Source organism: Canis aureus, chromosome 13 (genome assembly GCF_053574225.1).
Source record: "Canis aureus isolate CA01 chromosome 13, VMU_Caureus_v.1.0, whole genome shotgun sequence".
NCBI lineage: Eukaryota > Metazoa > Chordata > Mammalia > Carnivora > Canidae > Canis > Canis aureus.
In genome coordinates, this window is record NC_135623.1 from 34,338,168 (window position 1) to 34,361,004 (window position 22,837).

Sequence of the window (22,837 nt, forward strand, 5' to 3'; positions counted from 1 at the left end):
TTAAGATAAACCTAAGTTTATCCAGAAGGCTGAAACATCAAATGCTTGTTTTGTGTTTCTGTTAATAGGGGAAAAAAAGCAAACTAGCGAGCTATTAGAAGCGATTTCCTGAGAAGCAACTTTTAAGATATATAATAACGTTGTGACTGATTCAGACCAATATTCTGCAACCTGTGTCTATAATACTGTATTGATTTTCAATACACACAACCAAGACCAAGAACCATATCAAGACACTCAAGTACCTTCTGAATCATCTTGGATTGATTACATGTAATAGAGTTCATGATTAATTGAGAGCCATTCCAGAAGTGTGTTTTATGGTAGCATCAGATCTGCCCTGGAGAGGAGTTGAGAATCCCAGCGAATGGGACCTGTAATGCAAATGTATCAAACCCTTAACGTCTCACCCCAACACCTCCAGGTCTTGCTTAAAATCCTTCAGGGAGTCTCGTTCTTAAAATAAAAGGAGGATTCTTTCTAGTATGATTTACAATATCCTGTCTGATCTGGCCCCAATTATTCTAGCCTCATCTCCCACTAGCCTTCTTAACCTCACTTTCGTTCTTTCTCTTCTCTATCTCGAGTGACAGATTTTAGTCCCATTTCTCGCCGAAACACCTTTTGCTACAGACCTGCATGTATATCCAGGCTGTTTCTTCTGACTGGATTGTCCTTTACTCATTTTTTCATATTAATCCTAGTTATCACCCTTAAAGCCACTGAACCTTCTGTTATTTACTCATAATCATGCTGTATCTTTTGGCCATAGGCCTTGTGCACATGCTTTCTATTCTGTCTAAATATTCTTTTACCCATTCCATCACCCTCTTCATCTAAGTATCTCTACTCATCCCAGATCAGCCATTCCTTTTTTCAGGGAAATCTTCCCTGACCTCCCTAATTAAGTCAAATCTTTATTATAGGCTCTCATGGTCTAAGTACCTTTCTTTTGTTTTGTTTATCACTGCAATAAATAGATTTATTTCCATGACTTTTAAAATGTTTGTATCTTCACTAGAATATAATGTCTTTGAAAGCAGACCTACCTGTCTGTTTTCTCTTCCTAAGTTAAGCATTCAGTGTTTTGTAGACTAAATGAATGTCTAGATACTTTACTACACTACAGAAAACAGGTACATGAGCTTAAAGTTTATGGCATGGTAGGCTGTTTTCTAATTTTCCACATATTTGCATTTTATAACACTTTTAGAAAGTAATTTTTACCTGATGTAAGAATTAGAGGAAAGATAAGGTATTTTAATATACCTATAACACTTGCTAAAATGTTTTACTTATAATTTTTTAAAGATTATTATTATTATTTATTTGAGAGAAAGAGAGAGAGAATGAGTTAGGGGAGGGGCAGAGAGAAAAGCAGGCTCCCTGCTGAGTGGGGAGCCAGCCATGGGGCTTGATCCCAGGACCCCAGGATCATGACCTGAGCTGAAGATTATTATTATTATTTATTTGAGAGAAAGAGAGAGAGAATGAGTTAGGGGAGGGGCAGAGAGAAAAGCAGGCTCCCTGCTGAGTGGGGAGCCAGCCATGGGGCTTGATCCCAGGACCCCAGGATCATGACCTGAGCTGAAAGCAGACAATTAACCAACTGAGCCACCCAGGTATCCCAATGTTTTACTTATCATTTATACTTTTGAAATTTTGACTCATTGTATTTCCAAATGGGATAGTTCTCAACTTTATTCCCAAATAATTATGTTGCTTGTAAAATGGCTTAAAAATATTTTTATACAATATTTTAAAAGTTATTATAAGACAATTTGAAAATCCTGGATTTTACCTTTGCAGTACAGATGGATTTGTTTTTCCATAAGTGACTTGATGTTGTGAAGTAACCCATAAATTGACAAGTAAAACCGAAAACCAGAAATATGGGTCTAGCTACATTTTTTTGAGAGAGCCAAATAAATGTCAATCTGATTTTTAAATAAAATTTTATATTTATTAATATTTTATTTCTGAGCTGTCTTCTCAAACATATGCATTATGCTGTAATAATTCAATGGAAGGGGAGTAAATAAATTATAAAAGAACCAAATGATATTTGGATATCACAAGCTAATATTCATCCTTGGCTGGAAAACAATTGAGTGGATGCAGAGATGGACATATTGAAAAAAAGAAAGAAAACGGGGGACTTTTCTTAGTCTTAGAAGAGAGGTTATTCAGGTCTTAGAATGGGATTTTTACACAAACATATCTTTTGAAAATAGGCAATGAAATTTCTGACTATCTTTGGAGTACTTTTTCTCATCAAAATATATGTGATAGTCATAGTTGGACAGATAATTTTTGGTGGGATTAGACTATGTTGAAAGTCAGCAACATTCCCAGAATATTCTGATGAGGTTGGTTCTGAAATATCAAGGGGTCTTTTGAGAAGATGCTTAGAAAGATGACTTCAGGGACACCTGGGTGGCTCTGTGGTTTAGCATCTGCCTTTGGCTCAGGGCATGATCCGGCTGGGGTCCTGGGATCAAGTCCTGAAACAGACTCCCTGCAGAGAGCTTCCTTCTCCCTCTGCCTATATCTCTGCCTCTTTCTGTGTCTCTCATGAATAAATAAAATCTTTTTAAAAATCCCACTTAACTACTAATGTAAAATGTAGAACAAAGGCAGTTTCTCAGTGTTGATTCAATTACAAATTTTCCAGCTCGATTTTTATCCTGGTTGCCAGTTGTATTAGAGATCTGTATTATTATTAGAATTAGCATCAGTATTATTAGTATTGTTTTTGCTTATCCCCTCATTTCTCTCTTAGAGGAACTTCCTTGCAAAAGGCTCTACCTCCTTCATGCTCAATGACTCTTCTCCCTTCTTGAAGACTCATTGCCTCCGAGGTGGATATTTGAATATTTGAACCAGGAAATGGTAAGCTGTAGTAATGAGTGAAGGACTGCATGGAAGGTCAATGACGTTTGGCTCTTAATGTTTTGGAGGCTGCTCTAGTTTTTAATCTTCCTGAAAGGGTTATTCAACTCTTCTTGTATTTCCATACAAATTGTATTGTTTTAATTACTGTAAAAATACACATGACATAAAATTTACTATTTTAACTATTTTTAGTTTGATCATTTAGTGGCATTGATTATACTCACATTATTATAAAACCATAACCACCATCCCTCTTCAGAATTTATCTTTCTAAACTAAAACTCTACTTACTAAACAATAATAACCTATCTTTCTCTGCACAACCCCTGACAACCAGGGGCTATTTTCTGTCTCTGTGGATCTGAATATTCTATGTTCTTATCATATAAGGGGAATCATACAAGATTTTTTCTTTTTGTGTCTATGATACCTTTAAGACTTTATCTCTTTGAAGCTAAACAATCCCCAAGTAAGAAATTAATGCAATGATGATATCAGAAATAAACCTATACATCCACTGCATGCATGGAATCACATTAGCCTTATGATGACTCTCTCCTGAATACACAACAGCAAAGCTTTTCTTAAATGCAAATTGTTAATTAGTCACTATTTCTCTACAAAGGGAAAATAGGGTGAGTTAGGAGGTTCTTTTGTCATTGTCCAAACAATTATAGATATTAATGGAATAGATAGCATGTTGGCAATTAGGATGTAGAAATATTTGAAAAATAAACTTGGTGAGATTAGTTTCCTGGATATAGCATAGAATGCTGGTTAAGGCACAGATTCTTGAGCTAGACTGTTTGAGTTAGAATCCTAATTTCATTATTCACTAACTGAGTGACCTTGGGCTAATTACTTAAATTTTCAATGTCTCAGCCTTTTCATTTATAATATGAGAATAACAGTATCCATTTCATTAATACTTTATATGCATTAAGTAAGTTAAAGAGTAAAGTTCTTAGAACAAGGACTAGAACATAGCGATATAAATATTTGTTAGTTAAATATATTTAGAAAAAGAAGGCATCGGTATTTTCAGTTTCATGGCAAGATGACTGAGAGATACCATTCATTATGATAAAAAACAATGAAAGATAAATATACAGAGAGGAAGCATGTTGAATTTTATGTGTGGATGTGAGATAAATAGAAATTTTGAGTAAAAAATGGAATACACAAGTATGAAGCTCTAAGAAAGGAGATTAGAATTGGAGTCCAAATTTGGAGATTCATCAGCATATAAATTACATATTATAGCTAAAAGTGAATACACAATGAGAAGAGGGCCTAGCTGTGAAGTCCCAACAATTCCAAGATATGATAACCACAAATAGTTTTAATTTAACAAAAAGTTCACACACCTCTAAAATTTCAACAGTTTTTGGCATCAAAGATGTTCTCATCATAAAAGCAGTTTTCACCTAAATGGCAGTAATATATAAGGCTGCTATTGATAAAGCTGGTGTTATACTAGAAGGTAGTATTAAATATGAATTATGAGTTCAACGTAACATAGAACAACGTGGGCAGTCCCCAAATCACATCAATGTATAAAATAAACCCTTGCACCAAAAAATGATGTAAAGTGGCTAGCCAACCATAAGGAAGAATTCCTTAGCAGATTTATGAATGGAATATTCCAAAAGTGAGTTTTCAGGGGCTGAACAAGAAACAAAATCTATATTTGCTTTTGGCAAATTGTCAACTACCATCCTCTGTCTATATTATATACCCAGACCTGCAGGAGTCATCCTATTACATTAAGGTAAAAAATAGCACTGGGGTTAGTTGTCTGCTTCCCAACTTGCCAGGGCAGAATGTATGAGTGGACTTGAAAATTAATTCTGCCTAAGAGTTAACACCTTTCTGCGAAAAAAAAAAAAAAGAATATGAGAAAAGTGAGCAGTTACAGAATTACAAAACCCTCAGCAGAAAAGCCTTGGGTCATCGGATAGCAAAGACGGGCTGAAGCAAAGGATAACATGGCAAGGTGGTTCACAGACATTTTTATATGGCCCCTTGGATCTTGAGAAATTGAAGTTGTTTCAAGGAGTTAGTTGGTAAGGTTGTTCAAGGAAAACAAAGCTAATCTACCGTCAATAGTTCACTCATCTTGATTTAATTTAATATGATACCATGTGTATGATTCAGAATAAGTAATAAGTGTTACTTGCAAATTAAAATGAAAATCAATATGTAACACCACAAATTATACCTAAAAGCAATAAAATATTAATGAGAGTGTATAGTATAATGGCTAAGAGTAAAGGTTCTGGAATCATTTGAATGAAGTTCTCATTTTCGTTTTTCTTTTTTTTTTTTCATTTTCGTTTTTCAACCCAATCTGTGACTCCATGAAAACTTCTACATCTCTCTCAATTTGTTTCCTCTGTTGAACAGAGTCCAGCTGATAAATATTTTATGAGGATTAAGTGAAATAATGAATAAAAAGCAATCAGCACCATGCCTAGCTGTGGAAGTCGGGATAATGGTCCCAAAAGATATCTAGGTCCTGATCTCTGAAATCTGTGAATGTTACCTTACTGGGTAAGAGGGACTTCATAAATGTAAGTCAAGGTTTTTGAATGGACAGGTTATTCTGCAATTATCTGGATTATTCTGGAAAATAATTATCTTGGTGGGTGCAACGTAATTACAAAGATGCTGAGAAGAGGGATGCAAAAGAGTTAGGGTCGAGGAAAGAAGAATCAGGATTGAAACAGAGTTTGAAACAACCTCTAAAAGCTGGGAAAGTCAAGGATTCTCCCCTAAAATTTCTAGAAGGAACAATGCTGTGCTGACCCATTTTAAACTTCTGACATCCAGAACTATAAAATAACAAATCTGTGTTGTTTTAAGCCACCATGTTTGTGGTAATTTGTTACAGCAACAGTAGGAAACTAATACACTAACACATAACAATTCCATAATAAATGTTAGCTGATATTATTATTGAAAAAACAAACAAACAAAAAGATTGGAGCTGAAGGCTGAGGAATATATTTTTTTAAGGGAAGAGATTATTTTTTATTTTTAATTATATGTATATTATAAAATGAGACCTGTACATTGTAAAATATTTGAAAAATAAACACAAGGGAAATATATACAAGAAAAAATAAAATTATCTTCTCCATCCAGACCTTTTATGCCTTTATATTTAGTGTGTACAGCATATAGTTTGGTCAGCCTATGTGCAACTATGACAGCCGTCTTTTTTTTTTTAATTAGACTATTTAGTACTTTAAAATAAGATAATTATTGACATGGTTTTATGGCTATTATCTTACTATTTATTTTTTTTTGTCCACCAATTCTTCCCCCCCCCCCTTCTTGCCTTCTTTTGGGTTGAAAACATTTTATTATTCCATTTTGTCTTGTCTATTGTTTTTTTCACTCTGCCCCACCCTGCTTTTTCTGGTTTCTTTATGAATTACAACATGTATCACAGTAGTCTATCTTGCAGGTTATTTTATGCACAATTTAAGGAACTTAAATTGGTATACTTCCATTTTCTTCTAGCCCTTTATACAATTGTCATACATTTCATTCCCCCTCTCTCCCTCTCTTTCAGAATACATTATTTAATACAAGCAACTATCTTTTGAACAAATTCAAAAATTGATTTTTAAAAAGGACTTTTATAGTTGCCACTTATTTACCATACTCAGCCCTCTTCATTTGCTGGTATAGATGCTAATTTCCATCTGGTATCAATATCATTTAGCCTAAACTAATCTGCTTCAACATTCACAAAGTGCAAGACTGCTAGTGATAGTCTCTGAGTAAATTTTGTTCACGAAAAAACATCTTTATGTTGTCTGTGTTTTTGAATGGTATTTGAAGGACACTGATTTCTGGACTTTGAGTTCTATTTCAACAATTTTTTAAAATTTTGCTTTTAGTAATTTACTTCACTAGTTGTTTTTTATGAAAAATATGAGGCCATAGTTATAGTTTCTCTGGAAGTAGTATGGTATCCCCTTCTGTCTGCTTTTAAAAAGTCCTTTATATTTGGTCTACAGCAGTTTGACCATGTTGTATTTTTGTGTGGCTTTTTTTTTTCCTTTACCTTGCTTAGGGATTGTGGAGATTCTTAAATCTACAGGTTGATTTTTTTTTTAGTCAAAAAAAATGCTAGGCCACTATTTATTTACTTACCCCATTGACTTTCTATCTGTTATGGGATTCTACTGCTTGACATTATTGTCACACAGGCGTATGAGTGTCTTTTAATTTTTCTTTAATTTGTTTTCTGTGTGCCTCAGTTTCAGTGATTTCTATTTTTCCATCTTCAAGTTGATTGATAATGCATTTTACAATATCCTATTAAGCCATCCAGTACTTTCTTGTATTTTTAAAAAAGTTTGGATAGATTGTAGTTTTCAGTGCTAGAATTTTCATTCAGTTCTTTTTTATAATTATCATTTCTCTATTGCGATTTCCCTTCATTCATTACAGTTAGATTTTTCTTTATGCTTTTATTTAAAACTGCAAAATAAACTATTGAAGAAGTTAATTCTGACATGTCATCTCTGTTTCTAATGATTGTTTTTCTTGTTTGGTTTTGAATCACATTTTGCTGTTCTTTCAGATATCTAGTAAATATTTATTATATATTCTGCATAGTGTTTATTATTGACAAATTGATTTTTGTGTTTCCTTAAAGTATTGAGTTTTTGTTTTGGCTTGTTTCTCTGGAAAGCAATTAACCCACTGATACATCATCTTGATTATCTCCAGTCGTGTTTTTCAGTTTGTTCGTTTTTTATTGTAGTTCTAGAGTAACCTTAATTCTAGGACTATAGAAGCCCTTCCACAAAGGCTTTTCTGGATTGTGTGTCTTTTCTGCAATCTCAATGAACTGACTAGAGTGTTCACATGAAATTTGGTTTGCTATACCTGGTGTGTTCTCTAGTTGTTCAGTTTTTTTTTTTCCTAAGCAAAACCTTGCAGAATATTACCTGAGGCATATGCAGTTCAATCTTCAGCAAAAGACATAAGAGAACTCCTCTGCAGAGCCCTGGAGCTTTTTGCTTTATGCACTCTGCAGGACCAATTCTAACCACCTCATCATTGTCAAACTCTTATCTTTGCTTCTTCAGCACAGTGAGGCCAGCATGCTTTTACTTGGATTCTATCTCTCTGTCCCATGATCAGGAAAGTTTCTCCAAGCAGAAAACAGATCCAATTGTGATGTTCATCTCTTTTGTTTCTTAAAGTCCTGTGCTATCTGTTTTTCAAGTTCTGAACATCTGTTTTGCCTGGTCTTAGAATGGTTGACAGTGGGAGAGGTATCCAATAAGCTGTCTCTCATGGGCAGAAGTGGAAATTACATATATAACCAATTTCCTTAACCTCTTTAGAATTATTTTTCCTTTTTAAAAATGCTGTATGAATTTCGGTTTAAAAAATCATTATACATTCTATAAGAATGAGATGGAAAATGGGAAAATGAAAAAAAGGTTTAAATGTCCATCTCAATGGAACAAGCTGTTTCTTCAGTACTCTAGCTTTTATTAATAATGATTAAATGTGAAGTAAAAAAATAACCAGAACTATCAGTATTTCACATACCTATGCTAATCCTGATACACTGACCACAGGCAATGCCCTCTGTTGGTTGTTTTTACATTTTTTTAAACTCTGAGCTACAAATGTATTCTGTTTTCAACTATCTGCCAAGAGCATAAATAGTTGAGCTTTAAAATGACACCCAGCTACATCTCTATTTGTCTGAATAAATGTCTGTATATGATATGTTTATAACTGTTGCAACACTTCTTTTCTTCATCCTGACAGTTCTGTAGAGATACAGTATATCACTATATACAATTCAAAGCATGTTCAACACTTTGTGCTAAGGCATTTCTGCCTCAAAATGTTTACAATTTGATCCTGTCTGTACCCATTGAATCTACTGTAAGCAAAATTACACTCGCCCTAAACTCTATGGCTGAATTAAAGGTAAACAAGAAACTTTCAAAAACACTTAAAAGGGCTCAAACATAAATTTATTTGTATCACCTAAGCAAACTGTAGTGACTAACAGTCCCCCAAAAATGTTTATGTGAAAAAAGTAAAGTTAAATATATTATCCAGGGCATGGAAAACATAATCCTATAATTTTACAATAGATTGCTCTTTATAAAAACAATTTTTAAAATATACAAAGGCATGTAAATAATAATAGTTAAAAATAAAAATGTCCATTAGTTCCCTTAGTTTAAGAAGAAAAAAAAATAATGTGGTCCTAGCAAAACTTCCCTAGAAGCACTTTTTTTTTAGAAGCACTTCTTTTAGTTGTGCTGACTTCACCTGTTTCTAAGATCTAGCTCAAGATCTTCCTATTATGAGCGACTGAAGTTTAAATTAGTCTTAGAAAAATCTATCAAAAATCATACAAAAACAAGTCATATTTCCTAAGGAAAATTATTTTGTAATTTTTCCTTATTTCTCATACCTATCATCATCATTTATTTTGTCATTTAATTTCAAATAAAAACCCTGTTATCACTTTGATTAATTGAAAATAAACAGTGGAATAAACTATATGAACAACCATATATGCATGTATTAGACATTCGTTTTGACATGAACCATAAAAGTACACATGTATTCTTTTTTCTTCTGTTTATAGCTAAGTCTTTTTCTTTTGATGACAGTCTGCTGATCAGAGTTCTATTCAGTCTTTAAAACTAAAAACATTCGTTGTGAATATCCTGTATTCCAGGATTTTTTTTTTTTTTAATTTTAGGTGGAAGAAAAATTTAAATCAGGAAATCCTAAGTGCATATGTTTTCTAACATTCACTATTTTTCAATCATTTTTACATAATGTAATAGTAGTACCTTTAGCAACTAAATATTAAACCAAATTATATGGAAACAAAGCCATATTTATTTTGTATACAAAGTTACTTAGTCTATATGATATTCAGAAAAGTACAAAATTACCATAACAAGAACATAAGTCAAACAAATATGTGATTACACTCATTTGAGTCTTGGTAGGCATATAACCCAAGTAAAGGAGCAGAAATACACTTTCTTGCCAATAGTAGGTTCCTAGCCACAAGAGTTGAGATGCCTACAGATATAAGTTGCTATGTTTTGCTGTAGGAATGAAGGATGTTGATTAAATTGGAGAGGCATTTATGCAGAGCTAATAGAAGAGAGTTTCACTCATGCATATTTAATGTCATTTATTTTGTTAATTCTAAGCTTCATAAAGACAGAAATATCACCTGTCTTGTTCACAACTATGATTCCCAGTATATGGCACTACGTCTTATAACTGGTAAAAAATTAATAGTAAAAATTTAATGAAGAAAAGGCATTATCAAGCCTTTTGTACAGCACACATGCATATACTAGAATATGGACAGCATACAAAAATATTAATGTCACAGGAAATCAAATGACCATCTTAAGAACTATCCAACTATCAAATTGACAAAATTTAGAAAATTATAACAAGGGCAGCCCCGGTGGCGCAGCGGTTTAGCGCCGCCTGCAGCCTAGGGCGTGATCCTGGAGACCCTGGATCGAGTCCCACGTCAGGCTCCCTGCATGGAGCCTGCTTTTCCCTCTGCCTCTCTCTCTGTGTATGTCTCTATGAATAAATAAATAAATAATCTTTAAAAACGTAAATAAATAAAATTATAACAATAATTAGTGAAGTAGGAATGATGGAATAGGCAAACTGTTATATATAAATATAAATTCATACATTTTTCAGAGGGGCACAATTTTATGTGTTCAAAAGCCTCAAAAACATTAATATATCCTAAATACTTCAGAGAGATATATATAAAGATTTATGTATAAGATATTTTTACAGATATATTCGTGTCAGTAAAAGAAATGTAAATTGCCTAAATATTTACTAGGAGATTGATTAAATAAATAATGTGACATCTATATGTTGTAATATTATGCATACATTTAAATAATGTATTCGTACACTATTTAATTATGTAGAAATACTTACTGAAAATTAAAAACTAAACTGCATATTTACAAAATCACATTTATTATAAAACATATGCAGATACAAAAGAAAAATAATAAAATGGAAAGAATTTATCTACTTTGGGGTGAAAATGTCTTTGAAGATTTTGTTTCTTCTTTATGCTTCCTTTTGTTAATTTTTTCTCTTATGAACATATGTTTTACAAATCAGAACAAGAATTTCCTTAAAAGCTTTTTCATTTTAATTTCTGTATTAGTTTTTTGTTCTTTGAAAATATCATCAGAAAACTAATTTTGATTACATTTACTGAATGGAGAGAGGGTGTGAAGTTTTGTGAACATTAAAATACTAGCCTAATATGACTCGCCTAAATTTAAGGTGTCACATTTGATAAAATGTTAGCAGTAAAAAGAACATCAGAGATGCCCTAATTAAACCTCCATCTTCAGCCATAAGTGGCCATGCACTATTTCCACATTAAGCTTTCCATGATAATGTGTTTCAAATTTGGCACGTACTTTTACTTGTTTGGGAAACAAGAATTGGGATGTAGAAAATAATACAACTAATGGGCCAATATTCTCTACTCTAATAAGCATTTACATTTTAAAATGTGTCAGTAAACAATACTTATTATACATGAAAACCTTACACATTGACTATTCATGACTTGAAATAGTTTCATAGCTTGAAAATAGTTTCTGAGTTGTAAGTGAATTTTTTTTAAAAAAAGTTAAGTTACAGAAAAAGAAAATAAATAGCATTTTTCCACTGGGTTATTAATGTTTTATTCTGCTTCATTATGTTTTCCTTTTTCAGTTGTTTACTATTAAAGTGCTTTTTTCCTGGTTCATAGTTAACCTATATTTTATAGCCTTTGCATTTACATTGAGAACATATGACTGAAAAATGAAATATAGGCTTCCAGGCTTATCTCTAAACACTCTTTAGCAATTGCTCTTATTGTATGTCATATTTAAAGATTATGGGGTTACTACATGCAAGGGTGCTGAATCCCTAAATCACTTTTAAAATTTTATTTATTTGGGAGAGAGAAAAAGTTTCTACTCTCTCTCTGGGGGAGCAGAGTGAGAGGGACAAGCAAACTCTGCATGGAGCACAGAGCCAGATTTGGGGGGGGGGGGCTCGATCTTATGACCCTGAGATCATGACCTGAGCCCAAATCAAGAGTTGGTCACTTAACTGACTGAGTCACCAAGGAGCCACCCTTTAATCACTTTTTGTATGAAAAATTATCAGGAAAATTATGCAATTATGAACATCCACTGACTTTGCATAAGTGAAAATAGCACAAAAGTTGTGTGATTACTTATTGTAGCAGCTAGCTTTAATTACACTGACTAATACAAAAAAAAAACAGCACCTCAAAATTTGAGGTTGATGTAACAAAAACTACAATATGTAACATTAGCTTAGTTGTTGGGCAGCAGATATTAAGAATGTGGATAAAGCAGGTTGGTCGATTGGTGATTGCAATGAAAGGACATTTAAAAACTGTCACCTGTGCTCCTGTGGTAGCTTGGAGGACAGTCCAATGCTTACTGAGCTTTTAGTTCTAGAGATGCTTGGAATATTCATGTTAGTAATACGTATTATTGTTATTGATGGTTTCAGCAAAGTATTACAAGAAAGAGATGAGCTCAGAAAATAATTAGCAGATTTAATGCAGAACTGAAAAGGAATACAGAAGTTCAGAAAAATAAGCAAGAGATAGTCTTTGAAAAACTGGAAAACCAAGACCTACTGAGATTTCTCAGGTGCACAGAGTGACTAAGATTTGTGCCAAAGATCAAAGAAAGGGCAAGCTCTACTCACTCAAGCTTGACAACCTCAAAATTATCTGAGTTGAAGTTGAATACAGAGACATGACAGCAAGGTAGCAAAGAAATGAAACATATTTGAGAACAAAGTCCGATAGTTTTAGCTACTTGCACTTGAAGTTGACTGGAAGCTAATATTTTTTCCAAGTTTTTAAAAGAATTATATTGCCAAATAGACACAAGTCCATATTAGAAGTATTTGACTCTGTAATTCTTTTTTTTAAAGATGTATGTATGTATGTATGTATGTATGTATGTATGTATGTATCTGGTATGTATTTATTTATTTATTTGGGAAGAACACAAGCTGGGGGAGTGGCAGAGGAAGAGGTTGAGAAGCAGGCACCCCTTGAGCAGGGAGCTTGATATGGGGCTCAATCTCAGGACCCTGGCATCATGACCTGAGCCAAAGGCAGATGCTTAACCGACTGAGTCACTCAGGTGCCCCTTTGACTCTGTAATTCCTAAAAATTCTTTTGGACACTCATATTTCCATGAACATGAGATTGGTTCTGTAAATTGAATAGCCAAGAAAGGACTTTACAGATGGCCATGGAGAATAAGAAGTAACAACCTTTATGAATTTGGTTTTCTTAAAAAAGTAGTTCTTTCTAGTGAGATAACCAGGCCAAATTGAGGATCTTTCTTTTTTACTCCAAGAAGTAGGACTTTACAATATCTGCCTAGCTGGATTCCATAAATATCATGAATCAAAGATTTCTATGTGCCTTCTATTCTCCCATTTCCAAACAGAAGCTATTGAGATTTTCTTGTTTCTGTTCATAAATATTGTATTTGGAGGATTCCAGGGCAGAAAACATGACTTTTTTTTTAAGTTTTCAGATTTCAGAACCATGGATATGGGTGTATATATAGATCTGATAAAGACAACTGTCATCATCCAAAGATCTCAGAACATAAGCCAAATGTTGTTACTGGATGAGATTGGGGGTTATTCATTTGGGAAGTTGAGAATACAGGAGATAGTGTGAATGGAATACTCGGTGACCAGAAAGTAGTCTGTAAAGGAGATATTGATATATACTTATTAAACCATTTCCAATTCCTCCTAGATGCACAGCTAAAGCTATGTATTTCAATCCCCATTTTAACTAGTTTGAAATCATATGACTAACTTTTGTCTATAAAACCTCCTGCCTAGGATGCCTGGGTGGCTCAGCGGTTGAGCGTCTACCTTTGGCTCAGGGCGTGATCCTGGAATCCAGGATCTAGTTCTGCATCGTGCTCCTTGCAGGAAGCTTTTTTCTCCCTCTGCTTATGTCTCTGCTTCTCTTTCTATGTGTCTCATGAATGAATAAATTAAAAATCTTAAAAACAAAACAAAATAAAAAACAAAAAACCTCCTGCCTGATCCTCCACCCTTATTTACTTCTCTAAGATGAATATGGAAGCTTTAGAAGATAGTAGGAGTCTGCTGTCACTGCTTGTAGGCAAACCACTCAGGAAGGAAAGAGCAGATAGACTTTACCACATTCAGTCACTGAGACTTCTGGATTTTGGGTAGTGGTGTTGATACAGGAGTTAGCATGAATTACCCTGACTGTAGAATAACTAACTTCTTAGCAAAAATAATTCCACTTTATAGCCAAAAATGAAAATATCATTTTAAAAGAAAAAAAATTACATAGCGTATTTTAGATATACAATTATAATTATTATTTCAACTTCTTGTGAAGAGGTTGAAATTGGTCCCCTTTTCCCCCAAAAGACAGCATTTATAATTTTTTTCTAAGTCTGTCATTTAAAAAGAAAGAGAACAACTCCTACAACTTTTTCAGTGAAGATGTCAGGAGAGCTTTCCATTTGGCAAATGCTGATTTTCACTGGGACCTATTTTTACCCATGATTCAAGGTACACAAAATATGTGGATTTTGGAGATGTGATTATAGGTGACTGTCTAGAAATAATGAATGGTAACTTCTGAAGAAGCTGTCATAGGTACATATGATGTCTTTAAATTAATAACAGTTTATATTGCTCATATTGTTTTCCACAAAGATGGCTGTTCTGTTCTATTTGACCTTAATTGGTATAATTGATAACAGAGCTTGGTGTGCCATTTTAATCATGTTGGTACAGCTTTCCTGACAGAAGACAACAAAATAGTTGCTGTGTGTTATCTAGTGTTAGAGTGGAGACAGAAAGGTAGAAGAAATAAATGCTTGTTATTTAACCTGAGACTTGGGGATTTATAGATCATCACTGGCAATTTACTAACGGTTTCAAAGAGTTTATGCTAATCTCTAAACAATTAATGAAAGCTACTTGCTTTGTAATTTAACATAAAGGAAAAAAGAAAATTATTTGGAAATAGGTTAGAGACATACACAAATGATCCAAGAAGAATAGCATGTTTGAAAATCTTCTAAACATTAGTACAACCAGTAGTAAACAAGGTTTTTATGACAGGCAAGCTGCTGAGCTCTTATAATTTGAATACTCGATATTTAGTTTGTAGTAAAAACTGAAAATGGTCTTAGTTATAAATGTGAGTACAGATCTTCCTTGACTTACAATGGATTACACGTTATAATTTGAAAATGCTGTAAATTGAAGGGTGCCTGGGTAGCTTCGTCAGTTAAGTGTCTGACTCTTGGTTTCAACTCAGGTCATGATCTCAGGGCCACAAGTTGGACTTCATGCTTAGCACAGAGTCTGCTTGACACTCCTGCTCTGCTCCCCCTCCCAAATAAATAAATAAAATCTTTTAAAAAAGAAAATATTATAAATCAAAAATGCATTTAATACACCTAGCTTACTGAACATCGTAGGTTAGCTTAGCCTAACTTAAATGTGCTCAGAACACTTATATTAGCCTCTAGTTGGGCAAAGTCATCTAACATAAAGCTTATTTTTATAATAAAGCATAGAGTAGCTCATGTCATTTATTAAATACTGCACTGAAAGTGAAAGAGAGAATGGGTGTATGGATACAGAATGGTTGTAAATGTATTTGTTGCTTACCTTCGAGTTCTCAACACTGACTGGGAGCTATGGCTCACTGCCACTGCCCAGCATCATTGGAGAATGTCATATCACATAGTATTCACAAAGATCAAAATTCAAAATTCAAAGTATGGTTTCTACTGAATGTATATCACTTTCATACCATTATAAGGTCAAAAAATTGGTAAGTTGCTATTTAGGAAGCATCTGTATTTCAATTCTCACTGATCTGAATGGATTGCTCAGTATATGTTCATAGCGAAGGAGTTGGTTGCTGAAAAGAAAACAGATATTACTAATTTAATATCAAATTTCGTTTAATTATTTTCAGATAATGAGTTGGTTATTCCAAAAAAAAAAAAAATGTATTGCCCCTTTCACCTTTATCACCATTCTTTGGTATGTTTCTTTTTCCTGTTTTCTTAAATAATAGAAGGTAAAATTCATTTCAACTCTAATGAGTTAAACTCAAGGTTTTATTCTTTGATAATTGACAAATATTATTCTATTTTACCATTAAGGAACTGGAATTCTGCAGCATTGTGTATTCCTTGTTTTTTGTTATGTTTTAATTAGTTTTACTGTCTAAACCGTGGGCCACTTTTCATTATGATATATTGCAGTTCAGTGCATGAGAGGGTCAGCAACCCATGCCCCAAAATTGTCTCATGTCTCTCCTTTAATTCTTCTACTCTAACCCCTGATACAAACATCTCCTACCAGGTAGTGTTAACTCAACCAGGGTAGACAGGGACCATGACAAATGTTGTGGGTCCTAGGAGTGTGCCTACCATTGGTAATTCAGAGAGATTTTTTAAAAAAATGTTATTCTGTCCAACTATATCTAAGACTTTCCTGGAAGCTCTTTTACTTAGCGAATCATTAGCTAGTCAAATCACTACAAGAGTTGGTAGTTTCCTTCAGCTTCCAGTCCTGTCTCTCCTCTAGCTTATGTCTACCTCTAATCGCATATAGCTTTATCTGTACTTTCTTACCTTCTTTATCTTAAGGGGAAAAAATATTCACACTCATTAAAGATGTCTTTTCTTCCTAAATCCTAGTTATTATCATTTACCTATTCTAGAACTTTGCTTCTAAATTTATTCTTTCTGTCTAGCGCCACATGCCTCTTCAACTGCACTCATTCTTCTCTATCTTGCACAGGGCTTGACTATTCTGAAAAAACCAAAAGGAACAAAAAGTACTTCATTTTATCCTAACATATGTCTTCCCAAACAATCTGTTTTTCTGCTTTCAGCAATGGTACAAAACCTTTGCAGTGGATAATTAGCAACCACGGCCAACATATTATTTCTACCACTGTCTTGCTTAACCATATACTGACTTCTAAGCCTATCACTGTAATGAAATTATTTCCAGCATTTCTTAATTATAAAATCTCATGGCTATTTCTGTATACTCATTTTTTAAGGCCTCCTACTACATTTGATTTTTCTTTTTTAATCTTCACCTACTTACTGAAATCAACTTTCATTCCATATCTGTCCTACTTTTTTTATGACCCTTCTCTTAACTTTTTTTTTTCCTATGTCCCTTTGCTGGCTTGCTCCACTTTCCTCCTTTTCACTTTGATCTCAGAAAACAATGTGTTTTCGTCTTTTGCTAATACATTTGTCATTTTACATTCTCACTTCCAAGAGCTCATGGATTATTTTGGTTTTAAGTAAGTATACTCCAAAAGATGTATCATTAATCCTGTTCTTTAACCAAAACTCTATAGACATGTTCTCAATTTCTTTTTTTAAGTAACTGATTTATTTACTTGAGAAAGAGAGAGGGAGAACACATGAGCAGGGGGAAGGGTAGATGGAGAGAAACTCAAGATTTCCTAATGAGCACAGAGCCTGACCCAGGGCTTGAGCTCATGACCCTGAGATCGTGACCTGAGCCAAAATCAAGAGTTGGCACTTAACCTACTGAGCCACCCAAGCCCCACAACATGTTCTCAATTTCTAATTGAATTGTCTTTTCCATAGATAACATACTTTTCTTTCATACTTGGTTAATCATTACCATGTCTCAAAAGTGTTTTAGCTCATCCCTATCTTTACCACATTGGGGAAGATGACAAATTCTCAACTGTTTGCTTAAAATATGTCTGTTGGATTGGGGATAGCTGATAAACAGGCCCAGTATGAGACTGAATGCAAAATCTAAAGACCTTCCCTACCCCAAAAGCATAGATATAAATATGTTTAAGTGCAATAGTGGCTCCAGGAGGACACTGCGATCTGAATGCTTTACTCTTTTTAAGGCAATAGGAAGCATTTAATTAAGTTTCATTATGTCTGAGACAGTGTTATTTACAGTTCTACCTCAGGTCCTCTTTTTTTCTCTCTCAACACTGCTTGGTTAATCTTGTCCATTCCTACACTTACATGTAGATTCTTTCATTCAACACATACGTATTGAGTCCAGGTACTACTGTAATTGCTAGTGATAGAAAGTACATAGCACTATAGTACAGTACTATAGAAAGACTACAGTAAATATAGGTGGTGAAATGCATAGGAAGGGAGGCAAAACTTATTTTCTGTAAAGAACATCTATGTTGCAGGAGCAGCTAGGGCAAAAACCCTAAAATGGATAAAAGCTTGGCATATTCTAAAGCAAGGAGAAACCTAGAGAAGTTTGGCCCTAGTGACAGAAAATAATTGTATGAAATGACGTCAGACATCTAGCTAGCTGTCAGATCATGGAGGTTTACGTAGAACTGTATGTAAGAAATAATGGTGGTTTCACTTCCAAATATTTCTAGCTTTATGTCAGAATAACTTCCTGGTTCATATTTCTAGCTCCTTAGTGTCTATCTCACTGAGTTAGCATTCAGATGAACTCAAACTACTGGAAACAGAACTCATCATCTTAACTCCTAAACATACTACTTTCCTCATTCCTATCTTAGAACATGGAACCCTGCTGAATCAGCCACACACCTGTGAGTCTCCCATTATTTACTCCTGTTTCTCACCTAACCCTTCCAACATTAAATCAACCATTAGAGCTATTAATGTGCTATCTAGTGCTTCCTAGATATCTTTGTCCAGATCTCACTCACATTCTCACTGCAACACCTGTCACAAAATCTCTTTCTTCAATCTTTTCAAGATTTCTCATTTGGCCTTGCTCACTTTACAGCCAATTCACAACAGTGCTAGTCACCATACCTTTTAAAACACAGTATGTTCCTATAGCGATCTTGTTTAAAATCTGTGAAGTATTCACTACCCATGCTTTAATGCTGCTTCTCTATTCTTTGACTTCAAATATCTAATCATCCTCAATATATTATAGTTCCCTGAAAAATAATTTTCAATAATTTACTAAAATAATATGTATTTCACTGCTGTATAAGGATCTTTTATTCTAATTTTAGTATTCACTTAAAATTCAATTTCCAAAATTATAAAGACATTTTTGAGACTTTTATTTTGCACCATTTCATAAATGTGAAAGTCAAGGATTAAATACTTTTTGGTATGAAGCAAGAAGAAGACAAATTGAAATCGTTGATTTCCATTTTCTCTGGAAAAGAAAATATATCCCAAGTGAAGAAAAGAAAGGTTAAGTCTACAATGAAAAACTTGACAGAAGATATAACCCCAATAAAATTAATAGAAAATATATCCACAGGGAGGCAAAGTAATACTCTATTTTCCACCATTGACAAGGTGACCTGGGCTTTTAAATACCTTGCAAAAGCTCTGCATTAACAATGTGTAAGAATGATGATATTAGCTTGTGAATACTTAACAATTGTGATGATTATGTCCTGGAGAGTTTATTTTTGTAAAAAAAAATCTCTGAAGCACAGTAATAGCATAATTTTCCATTTCATAGTATATATATATGTGTATATATATATATATATACATATATATATATATATATAGTTTCACTGAAAGTAACTTCCAAAAATAAATTTATTTAGAATTTTATCCCATTTAGAATTTTATCCCATTTACAAGCTGACATTTAATGTAGCCTACATTTGAGTCTATACATTTTACTTAAGGGGACAATTCTGGAATCAAGTTAATTGCAGAACGGTCAAGAACCATAATCTGTGTGTAGACTCATCCAAATCCCTACATGACTGATAATGCTACATATGTGTGGAAGACTGAAGATATTTCCATAGAAAATCAGCCAGAAACCAGCAGAAGGGTCTATTCTTAAAAGACAGAATTGATCCTGGTGAGATTTGTGAGTTTGTTACACCTTTGACTATACATCAGGAGGTTCATGAAAACTGAATTCAAGTTTGTGAAAAGAGGAGTAAAGAGATGGGAAACATTTATCTTGCCTATTTTGACATACTATACTGTCATATTAATACAAACATTATGTTACTAACAGACAAATGAAACAGAATAGAGAGGAAGATATGTAAATATAAGAAATTGATATATGGGGACACCTGGGTAGCTCAGCAGTTTAGTGCCTGCTTTCAGCCCAGGGTGTGATCCTGGAGTCCTGGGATCGAGTCCCACATCGGGCTCCCGCATGGAGTCTGCTTCTCCCTCTGCCTGTGTCTCTGCCTCTCTTTCTCTCTCTCTATCTCTTATGAATAAATAAATAAAATCTTAAAAAAAAAAATAAAGAACACGGTCATCCCTGTTGGCTCAGCGGTTTGGCGCTATCCCTGGAGACCTGGGATCGAGTCCCACATCAGGCTCCTTGCATAGAGCCTGCTTCTCCTTCTCCCTATGTCTGAATAAATGAACGAAATCTTTAAAAAAAATTAAAAATTAAAAAAAATTAAAAAGAACTTGTTATATGTACTATCAAAATTCAATAGAGAATAATAAATTTTAAAGCAAATGACATTGGAAAACAATGGTTTACTATGTGGAGAAAAAAGTATAAATGTAAAGATAGATAAATGATGTAAATAATGGAAAGAAAGATACATAGATGCATAAATACATTCCTACAACTAATAGAAAAAAATACAGGGCAGTATATTTATGGTCATGGTTTGAATTTTTAAAAAGTGTTTATAAAGCCCAAAGAAGTAAAAAACAAAAATTAAAGAGAAAACCAGATAGGCTTAAACAGATAAAAACAATGATTTTTATTCAATGAGAGACAAAATTATATGAAGACATATTTGCAACCCCAAAATTGGCAAAAGTTTAATATTAGAAACTTAAGTGAAACAGAAAAATGAAAGTAAATGAAATAGAAAAAAAAAAACAAATAAATTAATAAAAATGGATGAAGGCTATAAAAAAATTCACAGAAGTAACTAGGAAAGCAAACTCAGTGGCAATTAGAAAAATTAGAAAAGTTTAATAGAAATAAACTTTTTAAAAAAGATTTTATTTATTTATTTGAAGAGAGCTCATGAGCATGTGGGCAAAGGAAAGGGAGAAGCAGGTTACCCACTGAGCAGGAAGTCCAAGGCAGGGCTGGACCCCAGGACCCCAAGATTATGACCTGAGCCAAAGGCACATGCTTAACTGACTGAGACACCCAGGTGCCCGTAATAGAATCAAACATTGTAAGGATGTGAAGAAATGGGAATTTCCTTGTATTGTTAGTAGATGTGTAGCTGGTGAGAGTTGGTCTCAAAGTGCAGTCTTAAAATCACTATGTTGTACCTGACCTTTCATGAGACAAGTCATAAAAATGGAAATTCAAGTGGTTAATAACCATAAAATATTCCACTAATTAGTCATGAAGAGCAAAAGTATAATAAAGAGATATTTTATATGTATGAAATCATTAAATATTGTAAAGTAGAATAGTATTCAATATTTTCAAGTATTTGATGAGATGGGAACTTGTATGTAGAATTAGAAGTCATGTAATTTTGCTGAAACCTTTCTGAAAGTCAATTTGACATCGTACATCAGGAATTTTAAAATGTTTATTAGTGTAATGATTAATTTTATGTGTTAATTTGACTGGCCAGAGGTTATCCAGAGGTATGGGGTATGTCTGTTAGGGTATTTACAGATGAAATTAGTATTTTAATTAGTGAATTCCATAAAGTAGATTGCCCTCCCCATTGTAACTGAGTATCATTCAATCCTTTGATGGTCTGAATAACATAAAAGTCTGAGAAAGAGGGAATTTGCCCCATTTCCTCTGCCTCATGAGTAAGCTAAGACATCTCATCTAATCTCTCCTGCTCTCAGAGTGGGAGTTACACCATCTGTTCCCTGATTTTCAGGCCTTTGGATTTGGACTGAAATAGACTACCACTTTCCTGGGTCTCCAGCTTCTCGATGGCTGATTATGGGACTTCTCAACCTCCCTAATCAGGTGAGACAACTCCCCATTGTCTCAAACATATAGAAGTGTCTAAAACACATATATTTTCTGGTTCTCCACAGAAACAGAAATAGATATTCTACTGAATCTGTTTCTCTGCAGAACTCTGATACAGTAACTTATGCCTCAGGCTTTCTACTTCTAGAATTTTATAATAAAGAGACAATCAAAATATGAATAAATATATAAATATATTTTCATAGTATTATTTGTTATAGTTAAACTGGAACATACCTGAAACATCAACTTCATTGCAAAGGTTATAGAAAGCATGATTTATGATGCTCTATCAGAGGCAGCCATGAAAAATTATGTTTGGGCAACATTGTAATGAATTAATGAAAGTTAATCCTTGTATTAAGTGGGGAAAAAGCATAATGAGAAACTCTATTGAAGTTATATTATTCAACTCTGTTGATATAATATAAAATATTAATAGCAATTATTTATACTCTCTGATAATTAACCACTATACTGTAAGCAAGAAACAAGGATTCTATACTTACCTCTAAATGCTCAACACTTAGTTCAGTACTTGATACATAACAGCCACTCAAAAAACAGTTAAGAGAATAAACTTAAATTTTAATTAATTAATTAGTTTCTCTTACACTCTTATGCAACTTAGAAGTTCTCACCAATGAGTGTATATTATTTTTATAATCATAACTTAAATATAATTTAAAAATATATCTTTCACAACCTTCTGTAAGTTTTGGGAATACATGTTTTTCTCTTTCTTCTGCTGGTGTGTGGATGAAGAATAAGAAAATTTTTTAGAGTATGCTGAATTTTTCCAATAAAGGTCTACCTGAAAATGTCTCTTAACTGTTGGTAAATAATATAGTCA

General features: G+C 33.5%; 1 protein-coding gene and 1 long non-coding RNA gene across 6 annotated transcripts in view; one reads left to right on the top strand and one right to left on the bottom strand.

The window, feature by feature from the left end:
* Window positions 1-22,837, bottom strand: part of MGAT4C (MGAT4 family member C) — a 719,810-nt gene that overhangs the window by 245,691 nt on the left and 451,282 nt on the right. The gene's annotated exons all lie outside the window — the stretch shown is intronic.
* The window catches only part of LOC144282268 (uncharacterized), a 40,807-nt gene that overhangs the window by 16,390 nt on the left and 1,580 nt on the right, over window positions 1-22,837 (top strand). The window contains exons 3-5 of the long non-coding RNA XR_013350647.1: window positions 2,783-2,892; window positions 5,302-5,448; window positions 21,887-21,978. This is a non-coding gene — a long non-coding RNA (uncharacterized LOC144282268). The remainder of the gene's footprint in view (window positions 1-2,782; window positions 2,893-5,301; window positions 5,449-21,886; window positions 21,979-22,837) is intronic.